The 21,502-nt window shown below is 41.9% G+C and overlaps 1 long non-coding RNA gene across 1 annotated transcript; it reads right to left on the bottom strand.

Annotated features, from left to right (window-relative positions):
• Nucleotides 1–2,372: 2,372 nt before the first annotated feature.
• Nucleotides 2,373–8,291, bottom strand: LOC123328923. The gene is made up of 2 exons (XR_006543924.2): nt 8,074–8,291; nt 2,373–2,719 (listed from the first exon to the last, which is right to left on the bottom strand). It is a non-coding gene; the product is annotated as an uncharacterized LOC123328923 (long non-coding RNA).
• Between the last annotated feature and the right edge of the window lie 13,211 nt (nt 8,292–21,502).

Raw genomic sequence — 21,502 nt, 5'->3', positions numbered from 1 at the left:
ATTTGACTCTCTTCCCCCGACCCCAGTAAAAAAGTACATCCTTTACAGAGTTATTTTCATGCTCATGATTTTTCTGCCCTTCCAAGTATGGTGCGTTTTGGTTATAAGACAAGCTTCATCTGAAATCTTACAGCTAAGAGCTTGGTGATGAAATCTCTCAGGGAAACTGCTTTTGGCTGGAGCACTGTCATGGCCCTTTTGGGATCTAAGTGTTGGTGGTCCACGCTCATTTAACAGTACCTCTGGCCACTATCCTGCAGATGCCAACAGACTCTGTCCTCTGTCCCTGGGTGTAACCAAAAAAAAAAAAAATGGTCTCTATGACCCTCCAAATGTCTTCTGGGGGGTAAAATCACTCCCAACTCCACTCCCCTGAAAACCAATGGATTAAAGGGCTGCTTCACAACATCCTGCTGTTAGTACTTGGAATTTCAATTTCATCTGAGTTAACATATTAGTAACAGTGTATTGCATTTATAATTTGCAAAGTGCTTTTCACATAGAAGTACTATATTTAACTCACCCAACAGCCCTAAGACACATTTGTCGACAGTCTTCTTTCAAAGGAGTAGAGACTGGCTCAGGGAGGGTAGGTGACACACTCTTACAGTGACAGGTGACAGCAAGCTTAAGGTGGAGTTTCTGGGACACTCCCCGTGGTCTTCAGCCCTCACAGGCCAGTGGTCGAGCCTGTCTGCTATGACCATGCACTGGGCTGTCTTACTCATTTCTTTCATGTTAGGGATGGAAGGAAGCCTAGAGGTTTTCTGGTCCATCTCTATTTTAGAAAGGAGAAAACTCGGATGCAGAGGACACAGGTGACCTGCCCAGAGAGCAAATGTGGCAAAGTCAGGACTAAACCCAAGACTCCAAGTTTCCTAACCGACCCTCTCCAATATTCTTGCCTGGAGAATCCCCATGGACAGAGGAGCCTGGCGGGCTACTGTCCACGAGGTCTCCAAGAGTCAGGCACAACTGAGTGACTAAACACAGCACAGCAGAATCAACATTCCATGAATGAATGATAAAACAGGATACAAATAAATACATGTGTGTGTGTGTGTATGTGTGTCTGTGTGTACTGAAGAGGGTAGAGCTCCCACCTGTGCTTTCCAGTGTTTGAAATGGTGATGACCGCCTCTCCCAGTTTTATCAGGTGGAGTATTTCTGCCTTGGAATGAACGTCAGAAGAGAAAGAGGTGGTGGGAGAAGGGAGGGAAGACTAATTATTGTGCTTAAAAAGAGAGGCTTTCCACAAACCTCATTCCACACCCCAACTCCCTACCCTCTCTCCTTACCGTAGATGAGAAATTGTCAAATTCTGTAAATTCAGCGTGCATGGGGAGGGTGGGGGTTTTCTGCCTGGCCTGGGCTGTCTGGAAATCAGAATGCTCTATGCTAATATACTCGTGTCCTGCACACTGATCCTTTGTTTCCATGCCCCCAAAGTCTTTGCTTATGCAAATCAAACCACTGGGGCACTTGAACTTGTAAATCACATCATCTCCCTCACATGGGATGAATTGACAGGATCTGAAACTCCTTGACTGTTGGGAGGTGATGAATGGTACTTATTTAGCCTGCATCTTTGCTCTGGGAGCATCTCCCAATTCTGCTTTCCTTCATGGTGCTGCCTTGCCTGCTGAGCACCTGCAATTGTGAACACTGCTCAAAGGAATCAGAGGGCTTCCAACCGCAGAAATCTTGACCCTCTTTGAGGAGGAAGGGCTTCCCAGGTGGCACTCATGGTAAAGAACCCACCTGCCAATGCAGGAAACATAAGAGATGCAGGTTCAACCCCCGAGTCCAGGAAGATTCCCTGGAGGAGGATCCCCAGGAAGATCCCCTGGAGGAGGGCACTGCAACCCACTCCACTGTTCTCACCTAGAGAATCCCTGGACAGGGGAGCCTGGCGGACTACAGTCCCTAGGTTCGCAAAGAATCATGAAGTGACTTAGCAGGCACCCACACATTGAGGAAGAAAGAAAGGCACTCCTCAGAGACTGTGCTGAGTTCTGTGTCTCCTTTGAGGGCGGGTTTTTCTCTGATTAGTGAATGAACATTGAGTCTTTCTGGAAAAAGCTGTTTGCAGTTTCACAGGTAAAAGAGCCAAGGAGAGTTAAGGGACATTTCAAGTGCCCAGCCCATAGGGAGCAAGTCGCAGGTGGAGGCTGCCGCCTTCCCCAGCTGCCTCTGCAGCCCGCATCCTGTCTCAGAGCTGGTCCCCTTCGCAGGGGACCGGGAGAGTGCTGGAGATGAGGGAGCAGGGACTAGACCACACTGGTAATGACAGTTGAGCTGCTTGGACAAGGTGTGCTTGTCCCAGTGATCAAGTGCGATTCCTTGACAGTGAGCGAACTCCTGAGTCAGCCTCCCTTGTCTTGGAATGCGTGTTACTGCATTTATTTGTTGGGGAGAAATTGACGAGAACAATACTTTGGCCCTCCAGCCCCAGTCTGAGCAACTCTGGCTTTTAATGGGCTGGTTGGTCTCCCTCTGTGTGTTTGAAGGGTTTGACAATTGCGGCGTGCTCATTTCAGCCACTACCTGGGTGGCATTCTCCACCTGGGCAATGTTCCAAGACTTCTTTTGAACTGAGTAGCTGGAACTCAATATACATTTTCCCATAGAAACAATGTCTGTAAGGCTTCTTGGATGGTGGACAAAAATTGATTGGACCAGAATGTAGCTGAAGTCCTGTGCATTTTGCAGTTAAAAGCTAGCAAGAGAAATTAGAAGCATTAGAAGTTTGTAAAAAACATTACATAATATATTTAAACCTATCTAAGTACTTAGAGATTTCCCTGGTGGCTCAGATGGTAAAGTGTCTGCCTTCAATGTGGGATACCTGGGTTCGATCCCTGGGTGGGGAAGATCCCCTGGAGAAGGAAATGGCAACCCACTCCAGTACTCTTGCCTGGAAAATTCCAGGGACAGAGGAGCCTTGTAGGCTATAGTCCATGGGGTTGCAAAGAGTCGGACACGACTGAGTGACTTTACTTCACTAAGCACTGCAGAACTTAAAACCGCAAGCCCCTTGGCCTAAGCTGCCTGCCTTAGTCTGATACTTTGAAGAAGTTGAAACAAGACCCCCTTGGGGCATTTCCCTAATGTACCACCGGAGTTTAGGAGGGAAGAAGAATGAACAGGGGATGCCCATCGAAATGCAGAGGGGAGAAAACATGACTTCATCACCCTAAGCCAGACCCCCTCCACCACTTGCTGCCCTTCAGATTGTCAGGTGAGAGACTGTAATGAATGCTGTGGGTCCCCACCCATATGCCCCTTGCTGCCCTTCAGATTGTCAGGTGAGAGAGTGTAGTGAATGCTGTGGGTCCCCGCCCATGTGCCCCTTCCAGCACCAGGGCCCCAGATTCTGGGGGTGCTGCTGCTGAAGGCTCACAGCTGAGTTCCTCCCCAGGAATCACTTTTGTCTGCTGGAACTACCTTGCCTGAGACCATGACCCCTTCCTGGAGCACTCCTGCTCTAAGAACCTGCCAATTTAGAAATCCAAAGCCCTGGCCTCCTTGCCTCAACTGGGACATCTCTGAGGGACCATGCTAGCTTCAGTGGTCTCTGTAGGACGGACCCCTGTGTGACCATCTCCCAATGCGTCGCCTTCCTCTACCACATATCCTTTCCCATCACTTCCATCCTTCACTCCTGTGGATGCGTCAGTCCTAACTGCATCCTCAAATAAACCTGAGTGCGAATCTCATCTCAGGGTATGTTTCCAGAGAGCCTGACCCAAGACAGACTAGCAGACAAGGATGAGTGATAATGAAAAGGTGGCCAGTAGAGATTCTGTCCTTGACTGGTGGTGGCTAGGCTGGTTCAGTTCAGTTCAGTTCAGTTCAGTTGCTCAGTCATGTACGACTCTTTGCGACCCCATGAATTGCAGCATGCCAGGCCTCCCTGTCCATCACCAACTCCCAGAGTTCACTCAAACTCATGTCCATTGAGTCGGTGATGCCATCCAGCCATCTTATCCTCTGTCGTCCCCTTCTCCTCCTGCCCCCAATCCGTCCCAGCATCAGAGTCTTTTCCAATGAGTCAATCTTTGCATGAGGAGGCCAAAGTACTGGAGTTTCAGCTTTAGCATCATTCCTTCCAAAGAACACCCATTCTCTTTTAGAATGGACTGGTTGGATCTCCTTGCAGCCCAAGGGACTCTCAAGAGTCTTCTCCAACACCACAGTTCAAAAGCATCAATTCTTCGGCACTCAGCTTTCTTCACAGTCCAGCTCTCACATCCATACCTGACCACTGGAAAAACCATAGCCTTGACTAGACGGATCTTTGTTGGCACAGTAATGTCTCTGCTATTTAATATACCATCTAGGTTGGTCATAACTTTCTTTCCAAGGAGTAAGCGTCTTTTAATTTCATGGCAAGGCTGGTAGCTGCTCCAAAAGAAAGAGCACCATCAGAATTCCAGCAGAGAGAACCCTGTGCTGAGGTGAGAGTCGTTTACTCAGGGAGGGAAGGTAGGTAACACCATTTCTATGTGAAGTGGACCCAGTGACTTGGCCAGAGCCATCTTCACACAGAATGCTGAAGAATTCAGGAGAGCTGCCCTCACCAATCTTTCTCTAGCATTTCATCAGGGTTGAATGACAGCTGTTTCTGAAGCAATTTGGATATCTCCTTGCTTTCTCAGGAAGACTCTTGTTGAGATATAAGCCTGGTATTTCTGAATAGCATGTTCAAAGATTACTGATCACGGAAACACCTTTCCTCCAAATGACTTCTTACTGCCAGTCCGGTCAGCAGTGGTGCCAGGTGGGACTAGGGGTTTGCTCACATTTTTGACTTGAGGCTTGGGTTGTGATGTTCCTCATCTCATAGCTCTGATTCTTAGTTTTATCATATTGAGCTTCTTCCTATGGACCAGATACATATTAAAAAAATGGGCAATATGAAAACAATATTTTCAAGATTTCTGAGAGCTAGCCATCTTTCCCAAATGCTGAGACTAAGGTGTATCTAGCAGGCAGTGGACTCCTAGCATTTGTGAATTCACCGTGCTGTGGAAGGACTGGAGGAGGACCAAGGACCCCAAGATGAGAGTGTACCTGTCTCCCATGCTAAAGAGCAGGCAGTCAGGGTCCATCAACACTTGTTTTCAAAGCCTGTTTTCCCAAAGACCAAATGTGGTACAATATTATTAGGGGAGTTCAAAAAACAATTTGAAGGCCAATAAAGGAGAATTTGACCTGACACGCTTGGCAGACCCCAGAACAAAACATTATTTTATACTCTGATGTTTTAGCTATTGTTTTCCAGAAGGATGAGAAATGTAAAACTGTAATGGTCACACTTATCCAAGGATCGGCAGCTTACAGAAGGAGCAAGAATACACAGAATTGTTCTGGAGGCCAGAGTGGATGGTTAAAACCTGACTTTTACAAATCCAATACTGTTTGACTGGTCTGATAACGCAAGGGCTGAATTTTAGGTGGCAACCTGACTAATTGTAAGGCTGAATTTTAGGGCAGAGTTTTAACATGAATCTCTTTAGAGAAAGACCCCCTTATCATGTTGGTAAGAGGTCATTAAAAAAACCTTTTGATTTGGAACCATGGGTATATTCAATGGTAAGATGAGCATCATGATATCCTCAAAAAAGGCCTAAATCCATCATTTATTAAACAAATGTCACTGAAGGCCAACCATGTGGTACTGAGCAAATGATTGAAAAACTGCAAAAGTGAAATTTCCTTCCAGATTGCAAATTGTTTTACATAGAACAAAAGATTCCAGTTATTGTTAATTTTTATGATATTAGGAATGCAATAGCATTTTTATGATCTGTGAGTAAAATCCAACTTCTTACAAACGTTTATAAAAGACCTGTGTGACTGTGTCCTGCTAGTCCTTTCTCGACTGCACCCCTCCCACTTAGGGTGGACTGTGAATGTGTCTTGCTCTCTGCAGGTGCTTCTCTGTTTGCCTGGGAAACATTTCCACACAACACTGTCCCCCAGCCCCTCTACCATCTCTCCTTTTGACTTGCTAACTCATACTCATTCTGGGGATCTAATATTAAATTTCATTTTCTCTTAGGAGGACTCTATGAACCCTTTGGTGCTCCTATAATGATCTGTGATTTCCCCATTGAATTACTCTGCTAGAGCTGACATCACAAAATACCACAAGCTAGGTGGCTAAAAATCAGAAATTTTCTGGAGGCTAGAAGTTCCAGACAAAAGTCTGGCAGGATTGGTTTCTGGTGGGATCTCTCTTCCTGGCTTGTAGATAGTCCCTTTCAAGATTATGAGCTCTCTCCACTCAAGTGTCTTTCCCTAAGGACACTAATCCCATCAGATGAAGGCTCCACCCATGTGTGTGTGTGTGCTCAGTCATATCTGACTCTTTTGTGATCCCATGGGCTGTAGCCTGTAAGGCTCCTTTGTCTGTGGAATTCTCCGGGCAAGAATATTGGAGTGGGTTGCTATTTCTTTCTCCAGGGGATCTTCCTGACCCAGGGATGGAACCCTTGTCTCCTTTGTCTCCTGCATTGGCAGGCAGATTCTTTATTACTGTGCCACCTGGGTTATAATAATGACCTCATTTTACCTTATGATGCTGTGAAAGTGCTGCACTCAATATGCCAGCAAATTTGGAAAACTCAGCAGTGGCCACAGGACTGGAAAAGGCCAGTTTTCATTCCAATCCCAAAGAAAGGCAATGCCAAAGAATGCTCAAACTACCGCACACTTGCACTCATCTCACATGCTAGTAAAGTAATGCTCAAAATTCTCCAAGCCAGGCTTCAGCAATACATGAACCGTGAACTTCCAGATGTTCAAGCTGGTTTTCGAAAGGAGGAGGAACCAGAGATCAAATTGCCAACATCTATTGGATCATCAAAAAAGCAAGAGAGTTCCAGAGAGACATCTATTTCTGCTTTCTTGACTATGCCAAAGCCTTTGACTGTGTGGATCACAAGAAACTGTGTAAAATTCTGAAAGACATGGGAATACCAGACCTTGCCTCTTGAGAAACATATATGCAGATCAGGAAGCAACAGTGAGAACCAGACATGGAACAACAGACTGGTTCCAAATAGGAAAAGGAGTACATCAAGGCTGTATATTGTCACCCTGTTTATTTAACTTATATGCAGAGTACATCATGAGAAAGGCTGGGCTGGAAGAAACACAAGCTGGAATCAAGATTGCTGGGAGAAATATCAATAACCTCAGATATGCAGATGACACTACCCTTATGCAGAAAGTGAAGAGGAACTCAAAAGCCTCTTGATGAAAGTGAAAGAGGAGAGTGAAAAAGTAGGCTTAAAGCTCAACATTCAGAAAACTAAGATCATGGCATCTGGTCCCATCACTTCATGGGAAATAGATGGGGAAACAGTGGAAACAGTGTTAAACTTTATTTTGGGGGGCTCCAAAATCACTGCAGATGGTGACTGCAGCCATGAAATTAAAAGATGCTTACTCTTTGGAAGAAAAGTTATGACCGACCTAGACAGCATATTGAAAAGCAGAGACATTACTTTGCCAACAATGTTCCATCTAGTCAAGGCTATGGTTTTTCCTGTGGTCATGTATGGATATGAGAGTTGGACTGTGAAGAAAGCTGAGCACCAAAAAATTGATGCTTTTGAACTGTGGTGTTGGAGAAGACTCTTGAGAGTCCCTCGGACTGCAAGGAGATCCAACCAGTCCATTCTGAAGGAGATCAGCCCTGGGATTTCTTTGGAAGGAATGATGCTAAAGCTGAAACTCCAGTACTTTGGCTACCTCATGCGAAGAGTTGACTCATTGGAAAAGAGTCTGATGCTGGGAGGGATTGGGGGCAGGAGGAGAAAGGGATGACAGAGGATGAGATGGCTGGATGACATCACTGACTTGATGGACGTGAGTCTGCGTGAACTTTGGGAGTTGGTGATGGACAGGGAGGCCTGGCATGCTGCAATTCATGGGGTCTCAAGAGTTGGACATGACTGAGCGACTGAATTGAACTGAACTGAACATTTTACCTTAATAACTTAATTACATTCATAAAAACTCTCTCTCTAAATATAGGTACCTTGGGGGCTGGGGCTTTACCTGAATTTCAGATAGACACAAGCAGTCAGTCCATTGTTGTTGTTCAGTCACTCAGCTGACTCTTTGTGACCCCATGGACTGTGCACACCCGGTCTCCTATCCCTCACCATCTCCTGGAGCTTGCTCAAACTCATGTCCATTGAGTCAGTGATTCCATCCAATTGAGGTAGAAATTGCTAAGCAGTCAGCAAGGAAGGGCAGTAATTAACTTCTGTTCCATATACCTGAGGGAAAAATAATTGGTGATCATTAATCTGGAGAAGGAAATGGCAACCCACTCCTGTACTCTTGCCTGGAAAATCCCATGGACCAAAGAGTCTGGTAGGCTACAGTCCATGGGGTCACAAAGTCGGACATGACTGAGTGACTTCACTAATCTTAAGCCCATCCAACTGATCCATTTAAAACAGCCAGGGGGCAGGAAAAATGGTGGCAACTTATTTCAAGGATCAAGAGGATCCATAAAGATGTTGTTAAATCATTTTTACCTTTAAACTGATTGGTTAAAAATAATGTACTTTCGGGGTGGTCCTAAGATGATGGAGGGATAGGATGGGGAGACCACTTTCTCCCCCACAAATTCATTGAAAGAACATTTGAACACTGAGCAAATTTGACAAAACAACTACTGAATGCTGGCAGAAGACATTAGGTACCCAGAAAGGCAGCCCATTGTCTTTGAAAGGAGATGGAGAAGTCTTGAGGCTACTCTAAGAATAAGACTGAAAACCAGAGACAGGAGGCTTAGGTTCAAAACCTGAGAACAACAGAGAACTCCTGACTCCAGGGAACATTAGTGGATAAGAGCTCATCCAAAAGCCTCCATACCTACACTGAAACCAAGCACCACCCAAGGGCCAACAAGTTCCAGAGCAAGACATACCACGCAAATTCTGCAGCAACACAGGAACATAGCCCTGAGCTGCAATATACAGGCTGCTCAAAGTCACACCAAACCCACTGACATCGCAAAACTCACTACTGGACACTTCATTGCACCCCAGAGAGAAGAAATCCAGCTCCACCCATCAGAACACTGACACAAGCTTCCCTAACCAGGAAACCTTGACAAGCCACCTGTACAACCCCACCCACAGGGAAGAACCTCCACAATAAAGAGGAACCACAAACTGTCAGAATATGCAAAGGCCACCCCAGACACAGCAATATAAACAAGATGAAAAGGCAGAGAAATCCTTTACTCAGCAGGTAAAAGAACATGATAAATGCCCACCAAACCAAACAAAAGAGGAAGAGATAGGGAATCTACATGATAAAGAATTCCAAGTAATGATAGTGAAAATGATCCAAAATCTTGAAATCAAAGTGGAGTTACAGATATATAGCCTGGAGACAAGGATTCACAAGATACAAGAAAGGTTTAACAAGGACCTAGAGGAAATAGAAAAGAGTCAATATATAATGAATAATGCAATGCTGCTAAGTCGCTTCAGTCGTGTCCGACTCTGTGTGACTCAATGGATGGCAGCCCACCAGGCTCCCCAGTCCCTGTGATTCTCCAGGCAAGAACACTGGAGTGGGTTGCCATTTCCTTCTCCAATGCATGAAAGTGAAAAGTGAAAGTGAAGTCACTCAGTCGTGTCCGACTCCTAGCGACCCCATGGACTGCAGCCTACCAAGCAATAAATAAGATCAAAAACATTCTGGAGGGAACCAACAGTAGAATAACAGAGGCAGAAGATAGGATATGTGAGGTAGAAGATAGAATGGTAGAAATAAATGAAGCAGAGAGGAAAAAAGAAAAAAGAATTAAAAGAAATGAGGACAACCTCAGAGACCTCTGGGACAATGTTAGATGCCCCAACATTGAATCATAGGAGTCCCAGAAGAAAAAGACAAAAAGAAAGGCCATGAGAAAATACTTGAGGAGATAATACTTGAAAACCTCCCTAAAATGGGGAAGGAAATAGTCACCCAAGTCCAAGAAACCCAGAGAGTCCCAAATAGGATAAACCCAATGCAAAACACCCCAAGACCATACTAATCAAATTAACAAAGATCAAACACAAAGAACAAATATTAAAAGCAGCAAGGGAAAAACAACAAATAACACTCAAGGGGATTCCCATAAGGATGACAGCTGATCTTTCAATAGAAACTCTTCAGGCCAGAAGGGAATGGTAGTACATACTTAAAGTGATGAAAGAGAAAAACCTACAGCCCAGATTACTGTACCCAGCAAGGATCTCATTCAAATACGAAAGGAGAAATCAAAAGCTTTACAGACAAGCTAAAGCTCCAATAAATGCTAAAGGATCTTCTCCAGACAGGAAACACAGAAAGGTGAACTCGAACCAAAAACAACAAAGTAAATGGCAAAGGGATCATACTTATCAATAATAACCTTCAATGTAAATGGTTTGAATGCCCCAACCAAAAGACAAAGACTGGCTGAATGGATACAAAAACAAGACCCCTATATATGTTGTCTACAAGAGACCCACCTGTAAACAAGAGACACATACAGACTGAAAGAGAAGGGCTGGAAAAAGATATCCACGCAAATGAGACCAAAAGAAAGCATGAGTAGCAATACTCATATCAGATAAAATAGACTTTAAAATAAAGGCTGTGAAAAGAGACAAAGAAGGACACTACATAATGATCAAAGGATCAATCCAAGAAGAAGATATAACAATTATAAACATATACGCACCCAACATAGGAAAACCGCAATATGTAAGACAAATGCTAACAAGTATGAAAGGGGAAATTAACGATAATACAATAATAGTGGGAGACTTTAACACTCCACTCACACCTATGGATAGATCAACTAAACAGAAAATTAACAAGGAAACACAACTTTAAATGATACAATAGACCAGTTAGAACTAATTGATATCTACAAGACATTTCACCCCAAAACAATGAATTTCACCTTTTTCTCAAGTGCACATGGAACCTTCTCCAGGATAGATCACATCCTGAGCCATAAATCTAGCTTTGGTAAATCCAAAAAAATTGAAATCATTCCAAGTATCTTTTCTGACCACAATGCAGTAAGATTAGATGTCAATTACAGGAGGAAATCTATTAAAAATTCCAACATCTGGAGGCTGAACAACATGCTGCTGAATAATGAACAAATCACAGAAGAAATAAAAAAATGCATAGAAACGAATGAAAATGAAAACACAACAACCCCAAACCTATGGGACACTGTAAAAGCTGTGCTAAGGGGAAGGTTCATAGCAGTAGAGGCATACCTCAAGAAACAAGAAAAAAGTCAAATAACCTAACCCACTCCAGTGTTCTTGCCTGGAGAATCCCAGGGACGGAGGGGCCTGGTGGGCTGCCGTCTATGGGGTCGCACAGAGTCGGACATGACTGAAGCGACTTAGCAGCAGCAGCAGCACACCCAAAGCAACTAGAAAAGGAAGAAATGAAGAACCCCAGGGTTAGTAGAAGGAAAAAAAATCTTAAAAATTTGGGCAGAAATAAATGCAAAAGAGACCATAGCAAAAATCAACAAAGCTAAAAGGTGGTTCTTTGAGAGGATAAATAAAATCGACAAACCATTAGCCAGACTCATCAAGAAACAAAGGGAGAAAAATCAAATCAACAAAATTAGAAATGAAAGTGGAGAAATCACAACAGACAAAACAGAAATACAAAGAATCATAAGAGACTACTATCAGCAATTATATGCCAATAAAATGGAAAACTTAGAAGAAATGGACAAATTCTTAGAAAAGTATAACTTTCCAAAACTGAACCAGGAAGAAACAGAAAATCTTAACAGACCTATCCCAAGCATGGAAATTGAAACTGTAATCAGAAATCTTCCAGCAAACAAATGCCCAGGACCAGATGGCTTCACAGCTGAATTCTACCAAAAATTTAGAGAAGAGCTAACACCTATCCCACTCAAACTCTTCCAGAAAATTGCAGAGGAACGTAAACTTCCAAACTCATTCTATGAGGCCACCATCACCCTAATACCAAAACCAGACAAAGATGCCACCAAAAAAGAAAACTATAGGCCAATATCACTAATGAACATAGATGCAAACATCCTTAACAAAATTCTAGCAGACAGAATCCAACAACATATTAAAAAGATCATACATCATGACCAAGTGGGCTCTATCTCAGGGATGCAAGGATACTTCAATATCTACAAATCAATTAATGTAATACACCACATTAACAAATTGAAAGATAAAAACCATATGATTATCTCAATAGATGCAGAGAAAGCCTTTGACAAAATTCAACTTCCGTTTAAGATAAAAACCCTCCAGAAAGCAGGAATAGAAGGAACAACCTCAACATAATAAAAGTTGTATATGACAAACCCACAGCAAACATTATCCTCAATGGTGAAAAATTGAAAGCATTTCTCCTAAAGTCAGGAACAAGACAAGGGTGCCCACTTTCACCACTACTATTCAACATAGTTTTGGAAGTTTTGGCCACAGCAATCAGAGCAGAAAAAGAAATAAAAGGAATTCAGATTGGAAAATAAGAAGTAAAACTCTCACTGTTTGCAGACAATATGATCCTCTACATAGAAAACCCTAAAGACTCCACCAGAAAATTACTAGAGCTAATCAATGAATATAGAAAAGTTGCAGGATATAAAATTAACACACAGAAGTCCCTTGCATTCCTATACACTAACAATGAGAAAACAGAAAGAGAAAGTAAGGAAACAATTCCATTCACCATTGCAACGAAAAGAATAAAATACTTAGGAATATATCTACCTAAAGAAACAAATATATATAGAAAACTATATATATATATATATATATAAAACTATATATAGAAAACTATAAAACACTGGTGAAAGAAATCAAAGATGACACAAGTAGATGGAGAAATATACCATGTTCACAGATTGGAAGAATCAATATAGTGAAAATGAGTATACTATCCAACTCAATCTATAGATTGAATGCAATCCCTATCAAGCTACCAACGGTATTCTTCACAGAGCTAGAACAAATAATTTCACAATTTGTACGGAAATACAGAAAACCTCAAATAGCCAAAGCAATCTTGAGAAAGAAGAAAGGAACTGGAGGAATCAACCTGCTTGACTTCAGGCTCTACTACAAAGCTACAGTCATCAAGACAGTATGGTCCTGGCACAAAGACAGAAATATAGATCAATGGAACAAAATAGAAAGCCCGTAGATAAACCCGTGCACCTAAGGACACCTTATCTAAGTCAAAAGAGGCAAGAATATACAATGGAGAAAAGACAATCTCTTTTAACAAGTGATGCTGGGAAAACTGGTCAACCACTTGTAAAAGAATGAAACTAGAACACTTTCTAACACCATACACAAAAATAAACTCAAAATGGATTAAAGATCTAAATGTAAGACCAGAAACTATAAAACTCCTAGAGGAAAACATAGGCAAAACACTCTCCGACATAAATCACAGCAGGATCCTCTATGACCCACCTCCCAGAATTTTGGAAATAAAAACAAAAATAAACAAATGGGACCTAATTAAACTTAAAAGCTTTTGCACAATGAAGGAAACTATAAGCAAGGTGAAAAGACAGCCTTCAGAATGGGAGAAAATAATAGCAAACAAAACAACTGACAAAGAATTAATCTAAAAAATATACAAGCAACTCCTGCAGCTCAATTCCAGAAAAATAAATGACCCAATCAAAAAAATGGGCCAAAGAACTAAACAGACATTTCTCCAGAGAAGACATACAGATGGCTAACAAACACATGAAAAGATGCTCAACATCACTCATTATCAGAGAAATGCAAATCAAAACCACAATGAGGTACCATTTCACGTCAGTCAGAATGGCTGTAAACCAAAAGTCTACAGGCAATAAATGCTGGAGAGGGTGTGGAGAAAAGGGAACCCTCTTCCACTGTTGGTGGGAATGCAAACTAGTACAGCCACTATGGAAAACAGTGTGGAGATTCCTTAAAAAACTGGAAATAGAACTGCCTTATGATCCAGCAATCCCACTGCTGGGCATACACACCGAGGAAACCAGAATTGAAAGAGACACGTGTACCCCAATGTTCATTGCAGCACTGTTTATAATAGCCAGGGCATGGAAGCAACCTAGATGTCCATCAGCAGACTAATGGATAACAAAGCTTTGGTACATATACACAATGGAGTATTACTCAGCCATTAAAAAGAATACATTTGAATCAGTTCTAATGAGGTGGATGAAACTGGAGCCTATTATGCAGAGTGAAGTAAGCCAGAAAGAAAAACACCAATACAGTATACTAAAGCATATATATGGAATTTAGAAAGGTGGTAACAATAACCCTTTATGTGAGACAGCAAAAGAGACACAGATGTATAGAACAGTCTTTTGGACTCTGTGGGAGAGGGCTAGGGTGAGATGATTTGGGACGATGGCATTGGAACACGTATGTTATCATATGTGAAATGAATCACCAGTCCAGGTTCAATGCATGAGACAGGGTGCTCGGGGCTGGTGCACTGGGATGACCCAGAAGGATGGGATGGGGAGGGAAGTGGGAGGGAAGTTCAGGATGGGGAATACATGTACACCCGTGGCAGATCCATGTCAATATATGGCAAAACCGCTACAATATTGTTAGGTAATTAGCCTCCAATTAAAATAAATAAATTTATATTTAAAAAAACAAGTAAAATCCAGCAATAATAATAATAATAATTAATAATAATAATGTACTTTAAGGACAAGAGCCAAACAAAAATGTACAGATTACTACTGGTAAAGATATAAAACTACTCTACCTTTTGGGGGACTCTTTTCCCCCTCTGTGTCTATGCTGAGGGCTTTGTACTTTCCTTCTCTTTAGTAAATCCTTATCAGTTGCTAACGTGAGTGTTTGAGTATTCATGAAATTCATTCTTTGGCTCAGCTAACAAGAACTCGGATTCCAGTTTTACAATTTTCTTGTCCTCTGTTGTCCCCTTCTCCTCCTGCCTTCTATCTTTCTCAGCATCAGTGTCTTTTTCAATGAGTCAGCTCTTCTCCTCAGGTGGCCAAAGTATTGGATTCGGCTTTAGCATCAGTTCTTCCAGTAAATATGCAGTGTTGATTTTGTTTAGTATGGACTGGTTCAATCTCCTTGCAGGCCAAGGGACTCTCAAGAGTCTTCTCCAACACCACAGATTCCGTCCATAATGCCCATTATATTTCTTGTCCAGAGCACCTCCCAGTGGTGCAGTTCATGAAATGTCCTTCAGGGCAAAATGTAAGTGTCCAAGGACACACGCTACAATGTGAGTGTTGCCCTCCCAATATTGCACCTTCATACTGTATTGCAATTAATAGTTCACTTGTCTTTATCCTTCACTAGAACCAAAGCTTCATGAGGGCAAGATCATGCTTGTCTTGTTTACTACTGTCTCAATACTGATCACAGTGCTTCATAGATATAGAAACTCAATGAATATATTGAGTAAATGACCTTGACAACAAAACACAACCAGATCAGATCTGTTTGTAATGTTTGTTCTAGTCATTTGAGGACAGTTTATTTACTTGGATCCTGGTTTCTGGTGCAAAGCCTCTAGTCATGTCCTCTGTCCTATTGCTTTTCTCAAATGGATGCTTTATCAATTCCACTTTTTTGAGAATGAACTTTAACTATTTTCCTTCAGACATGTGTTGACTAAAAATATGCACAATGTGAGTGTTGTGAGTTAAGTTTTATTTGGGGGCAAAATGAGGGCTGCAGCCCAGGAGACATCACCTTAGATAGGTCTGAGAGACTTCTCCAAAGAAGTAGTAGGGGAAGGTCAATATGTAAGATTTTGGTGAAGGGAAGTTCAATGCCATCAATTGAAGGGGAAGAGGAAGTTCAATGTCTCCTTTACAAAATGTTTTCTGCTAGTCATGAACAGCTGATGTCACATGAAAGGATTTAGTGATTTTCTAGATATGAAAAGATGCAAGGATAGGGATTATGAAGTTCCTGAAACTGTCTCATTATCTTAAGACCTTTCCCACCAGTTTCCCTGGAGCACAGCCTGCCTCACGCTCCACCCTGACTCCTCTCAGGCAGTGCTGAAGGTCAGCCGCTGCAGCGGTCACTGGCAACTGCTTTTTCAGTCACTGGCAACTGCTCTTGGCAAGTTCCACTTTGTAGTTGACTCATGTGTTTTCTTCGATGTCATCTTCCTGCACCAGCCTACTTTTTCCATCTGTGCCTCACAGGTTCTTAGTTACCTTGATTCTTAATCTTGGCCCCTCCAGATAGAAAGAGGCTCACAAAAGTGATACAGAGGCAGTTCGAAAACTGTTGATAGAAACTGAGAGAGTTCTAAAACTGCAGGACAGCATCTCCTAAAGCATTCTCAGGAGAGTTCCAGGCCTGCTTCTCTGTTGGGTTGAGGAATGGTTGGGGTTTGACTGGGGAACAGGGAACAAGGTGGGTGGTGTAGTGCGCTGGAAAGAGCACTCAGCAAACCAGGAGATATGTGAATAATTACTATATACAAAGCACAGAGCTAGACATGGTGGAGCTGTTAATATGACAGAAACCAAGATTCTCGTAGATGATATCCATTTGGAGATATACATTCATGAAAATGTAATCTTCAGTACAAGGCATAATGTGGGAAAGACTGAATGAACATCCAAAGAAAGAATTAGGAGTTAAAGAAGAAAAATAATCCTGGACAGGGATTAGGAGTTAAAGGAGAAAAATAATCCTGGACAGGGGTATTCCAGAGAAGAATCATGTAGGAGGTGGGGCTACAACTTTTCTTAAAAGGATGGCTTTAGATAGACTGACTTCCAGATGTCTTTCCAATTCATCCTTTCAATTCAAGACCACATTGTTGAGTCACTGGTCATTATGGCTTAAATTTTCTTTCTTTAAATTGTACAGCTAAGAATTCTAATTAAAAAATTCAGACAGAATATAATAGCAAAATATGAAATGACACATAAGCATATAAATACTGAAGGTTTTAATAATTAAAACAAGATTATATTATACTGTTTTGCAACTTGTTTTTACCTTGAAAAATATTACTTGACGATTTTTTAATTAATTAATTTTATTGTTGGCTGCACGAGGTCTTCACTGCTGAGTGCAGGCCTTCTCTAGTTGTGGTGAGTGGCGGCTACTCTTCTTGGCCATGCTCAGGCTTGTCACTATGGTGGGTTCGCTTGTTGCAGGGCAGAGGCTCTAGGGTACTCTGGATTTGGTAGTTGTGGTGCATGGGCTTAGGTGCCCCAAGGCACGTGGAGTCATCCCAGACTGGGGATCAGACCCATGCCCCCTGCATTGCAGACGAATTCTTAACCACTAGACCACCAGGGAAGTACAAATAATTTTTTTGTGTAACAAGATATACAGCTCATTCTTTGTCTTCCCTTTTTGCTTAGAATTTGATGAAAGGCTATTCCATTGACTTCTGGCCTCTTCCTGTACATTCTTTTCCCAGTTGCAACAAGTAATATTTTAATGAAATGTTACTTCTTTGTTTTGAGTCTTTCACTAGCACTTGTATTAGTTAAAATCTTTTGATGGAAAGAAATAGATGGCAAAACTCCAACTGGCTTAAGAAGTAAATAGAATTTTATTGGTTCTATGTATCGGTTCATTACTGAAGATCCCAAGGTAGGGGGGCTTCAGATAAGTCTCGACCTGTAGGTTCAGTACAGTCATCAGGAGTCTGATTCTTTCTCTCACTCCAATCTGTGTGCCATGTGTCAGTTTTATTCCAAGCCTGTCTTCCCTCCTGGCCACAGTGTGCCCTTTACAGATGCCTCAGCATTATCAATAACACTTTTGGACTTCATTCTGTTTGGAAAATCTCTAGAACTATCTCCAAATGGAGACTAGGGGCTGATGGGAAATGAAGAAGCTATGCTAACGAAGCAGTTACACATTTACACTAAAGTATTTTGTTGCTTTGAAGTACAGATTACTGTTGACCCTTGAGGACTCAGCATGGTTCAGCTGGTAAAGAATCTGCCTGCCATGCAAGAGACATGGGTTTGATCCCTGGGTTGGGAAGATCCTCTGGAGAAGGGCATGGCAATCCACTCCAGTATTTTTGCCTGGAGAACTCCATGGACAGAGGAGCCTGGAGGGCTACAGTCCATTTGGTCACAAAGAGTTGGACTCAACTCAGCAACTAGCACTTTCTTGAGCAACATGGTTTGAACATGTGTGAGTTCACTTATATGTGGCTTTTTTTTTCCTCAGTTATAAATAGTACACTACTGTACAATCCTCAGTACTACACGATCCTCAGGAAAACACTAAAATAGTCATTGAATGAGTTAGTACATAAATAGGTATCATTTAAAAAATATATTTATGTATTTATTTGGTTAAGTGGGTTCTCAGTTGTGGCATACAGGCTTAGTTGCCTCAGGACATGTGGGATCTCAGTTCCTTGACAAGGGATTGAACCCATGTCCCTTGCACAGCAATGCAGAGTCTTAACCACTGGACCATCAGGGAAGTCCCAAATAGTTATCATTTGTGAGTGTAAGGTAAAAAAATTGGATTTAACCATCATAAAAATTTACCTATCCATTTTTAAGATATAGTTATTTCCCTTACTTTGCAGCTGAGGAAACTGAAGCTCAGAGAGGCTGGATCATTTCCTTTGGGTCACACAGCTAGACAGCGACAGAATTGGGCGCTTCTCTCTTCCGCTTGCTCTCTCTCTCAAGTCGGAGTTGTTCAGTTCTGATAAATGGTAGACATAAAGTTTCAGCATTGAGCATGATGTCTTGCTGCATTGCTTTAACTGCCTAATGGTAAGATGAACTGCTCAGTCTTCCTCACGAGTTTCCAGGATTAAGAGATTATGTCTGTGACTGTGCTCTCAAACACAGAGGTATGTAACACTATGTAAATATAAGATATTATTTTATAATTTGCTCTGTATTAATAGCTTCAGCTTCATAATTAGCTTAGGATGAATGCTTTAAGGAAGTTTAATATTTTTATAGGTGTGAAATGGAGTCTTGAAATGCATTTATAGAGCAGGGCTGTAGCCCCAAAGGGAAGGGAGGCAGCCTAATTTTATGGCCAGTGTACAGGGCCGAGACCAAGGAGCCTTGCAAGGCATCTTCGTTTTACTGTTAGTTCTCATTAGCTGAATTCAAATTCCAGTGGTGAAAGTACACAATTCTTCAGCTGCATAGAGACTTCCTCTGTAAAAGGAAAAAACAAATCTATAAATGTAATCATCTCTCCCTTGTCAGCTAATGTAACACAGTAGTAACTCTAAAACGGTTTTCTTTAGGTGCTTTTGTGGGATTTATTCCTCCTGGGATAGATTGGGATATGAGCAACATTTTGTTTCAATAGAGACCTTCTGGAGCTTTTAACTAGTTACAAAGGGTGTCTCTCTAAGCCTGGACACAGTCCTGCAATAGAAATAACACAGGCTTTTAAGTCTTGAAAGAAAGGAAAAGAGAAGACCAGCGGCAAATTGTCATTTCATCATCTTGTGGGGCAAATATATATCTGGGAAAAAGATTTTTTAAAAGTGTCACACGAGTGTTATGTTCCTCGGTTCTTTGTCTCGTCACAACAAAGATTTAGAGTGACGGACATTAAAGCCCTAGGTGCATCACAGCTCTCGGGTCTTGGACAAACCATGCTACAGCTCTTAGGCAAATAAGTGTTACAGCTCTATTTTATTTAGAAGATAGCAGGAGAGAGAGAGAGAGAGAGAGAGAGAGAGAAAAGAGCGAATGCACGCGGGAGAGAAAGTCCGTGAGAAAGCGCTTTGGCTCCTCCTTTTATATGTTTTTTCCTCCATCTGGGCCTGCCCCATGCAAATTGGGCTTAGCCAGGAGTGCTGTTTGTTCTGCCTGAAGTTTTCACTCTGGTCCTCGGACCTTCCTTTGACCTTCCTTGTCTTTTAGCCACCGCCATTTTGGACTCCTTTTCCCTATTCTACCTACCTAACAAAAGTATGTAATTTAGGAGTGTTTAAAGGTGTTTTGGAAAATCCCATGGACGGAGGAGCCTGTTAGGCTGCAATCCATGGGGTCGCTAAGAGTCGGACACGACTGAGTGACTTCACTTTCACTTTTCACTTTCATGCATTGGAGGAGGAAATGGCAACCCACTCCAGTGTTCTTGCCTGGAGAATCCCAGGGACGGGGGAGCCTGGTGGGCTGCTGTCTATGGGGTCACACAGAGTCGGACACGACTGAAGTGACTTAGCATAGCATAGCAAAGGTGTTTTGTTAGGTCAACTGTGTACCGGGAATTTAAAAGGAACGGCCTATAGACCTTTAAATGCTCCCCAGATACGGCAAGCTTAATCTATTGCAAATTATACTTCCCACTCCTTGATCTGGGAGAAAGGCTTTCTGTCTTGCTTTCAGTATTTAAAATCTGAAATAATATAGACCCAGCTACCTAGGGGTCTGCTTCTTGGCCTGGTGCTTTGTCAGCCCAATTGAGATGGGCAGGCTGGAAAGCAGCAAGTTCCCCAGCATAACTCATGGGAGCGAGAGGCAGCGTTTTCTGCGTTTTTTCCAGAGGCTGGCTGGAGATATACTTGCCTTGAGTTTCCGCCAAGACACATCACTAAATAAGAGGAAGGTAAAATAAGGATAAGATTTAACTGCTTCTTTCCAGGGAAGCTTGGAGACAGTCTTACTTCCATTTTTAAAGTTGGAGGCAATTTTATTTGTTTGGGCAAATCTTATGGGAAATGAATAAGTATCAAATGACATGCTTCAGTAGGCTGAAAATAGATCCCAGTACACGATTTCTTTTTTATTTATCAGCCATATGTATTTATTCCAGGTTTCCTTTTCACAGTCTCCCATATTGGGAGAATCAGAGATAGTAATAGCTGGCAGGCACAGATCTTTTTTAGTTTGTTTGTTTGGGAGGTTACCTCCCAAATTTTTATTTTGAAAAATTTCAAGCCTGCAGAATAGTTGAAAGCATAATGTGAACATTTTGCACATTTGCTTTCCCTCTCTCTTTTTTTTGGCCTACAGTTGAAAAGTTAGGTTCATGTAGAATCATGAGAGTTCATCTCTAACTACTTTAGCATGTATTTTCTTAGAACAAAAACACCCTATCATGGTCATATCCAAGAAATTTAGCATTGATATGATGGTATATTGTAACATACAGTCCATAGGCAAATTTTCCCAATTGTCCCAATAATGTCCTTTATGGCTATTTTTTGTTGTTGAATTCAAAGTCCAAAAAAGGATCCCATATTATATTTCATTATCTTGTCTCTTTGGTCTCCATTCACTTAGTACAGTTCCCCTTGCCTAATTTGTTAATCAATATTTTTTGAAGATTCCAAGACAGATGCCCAGTAGAAAGTCCCACAATTTGGATATACCTGATAAAGCCCCACCAACAGTATTGTATATGTGTGTATGTATATACACATGTATATATGTATGTATATATGTGTGCATACTCAGTAATTAAGCATGTCTGACTTTTAG

Source organism: Bubalus bubalis, chromosome 13, assembly GCF_019923935.1.
Source record: "Bubalus bubalis isolate 160015118507 breed Murrah chromosome 13, NDDB_SH_1, whole genome shotgun sequence".
Classification (NCBI taxonomy): domain Eukaryota; kingdom Metazoa; phylum Chordata; class Mammalia; order Artiodactyla; family Bovidae; genus Bubalus; species Bubalus bubalis.
Note: the sequence above shows the minus strand (reverse complement) of the source record. Positions and strands in the feature narration are given on the sequence as shown.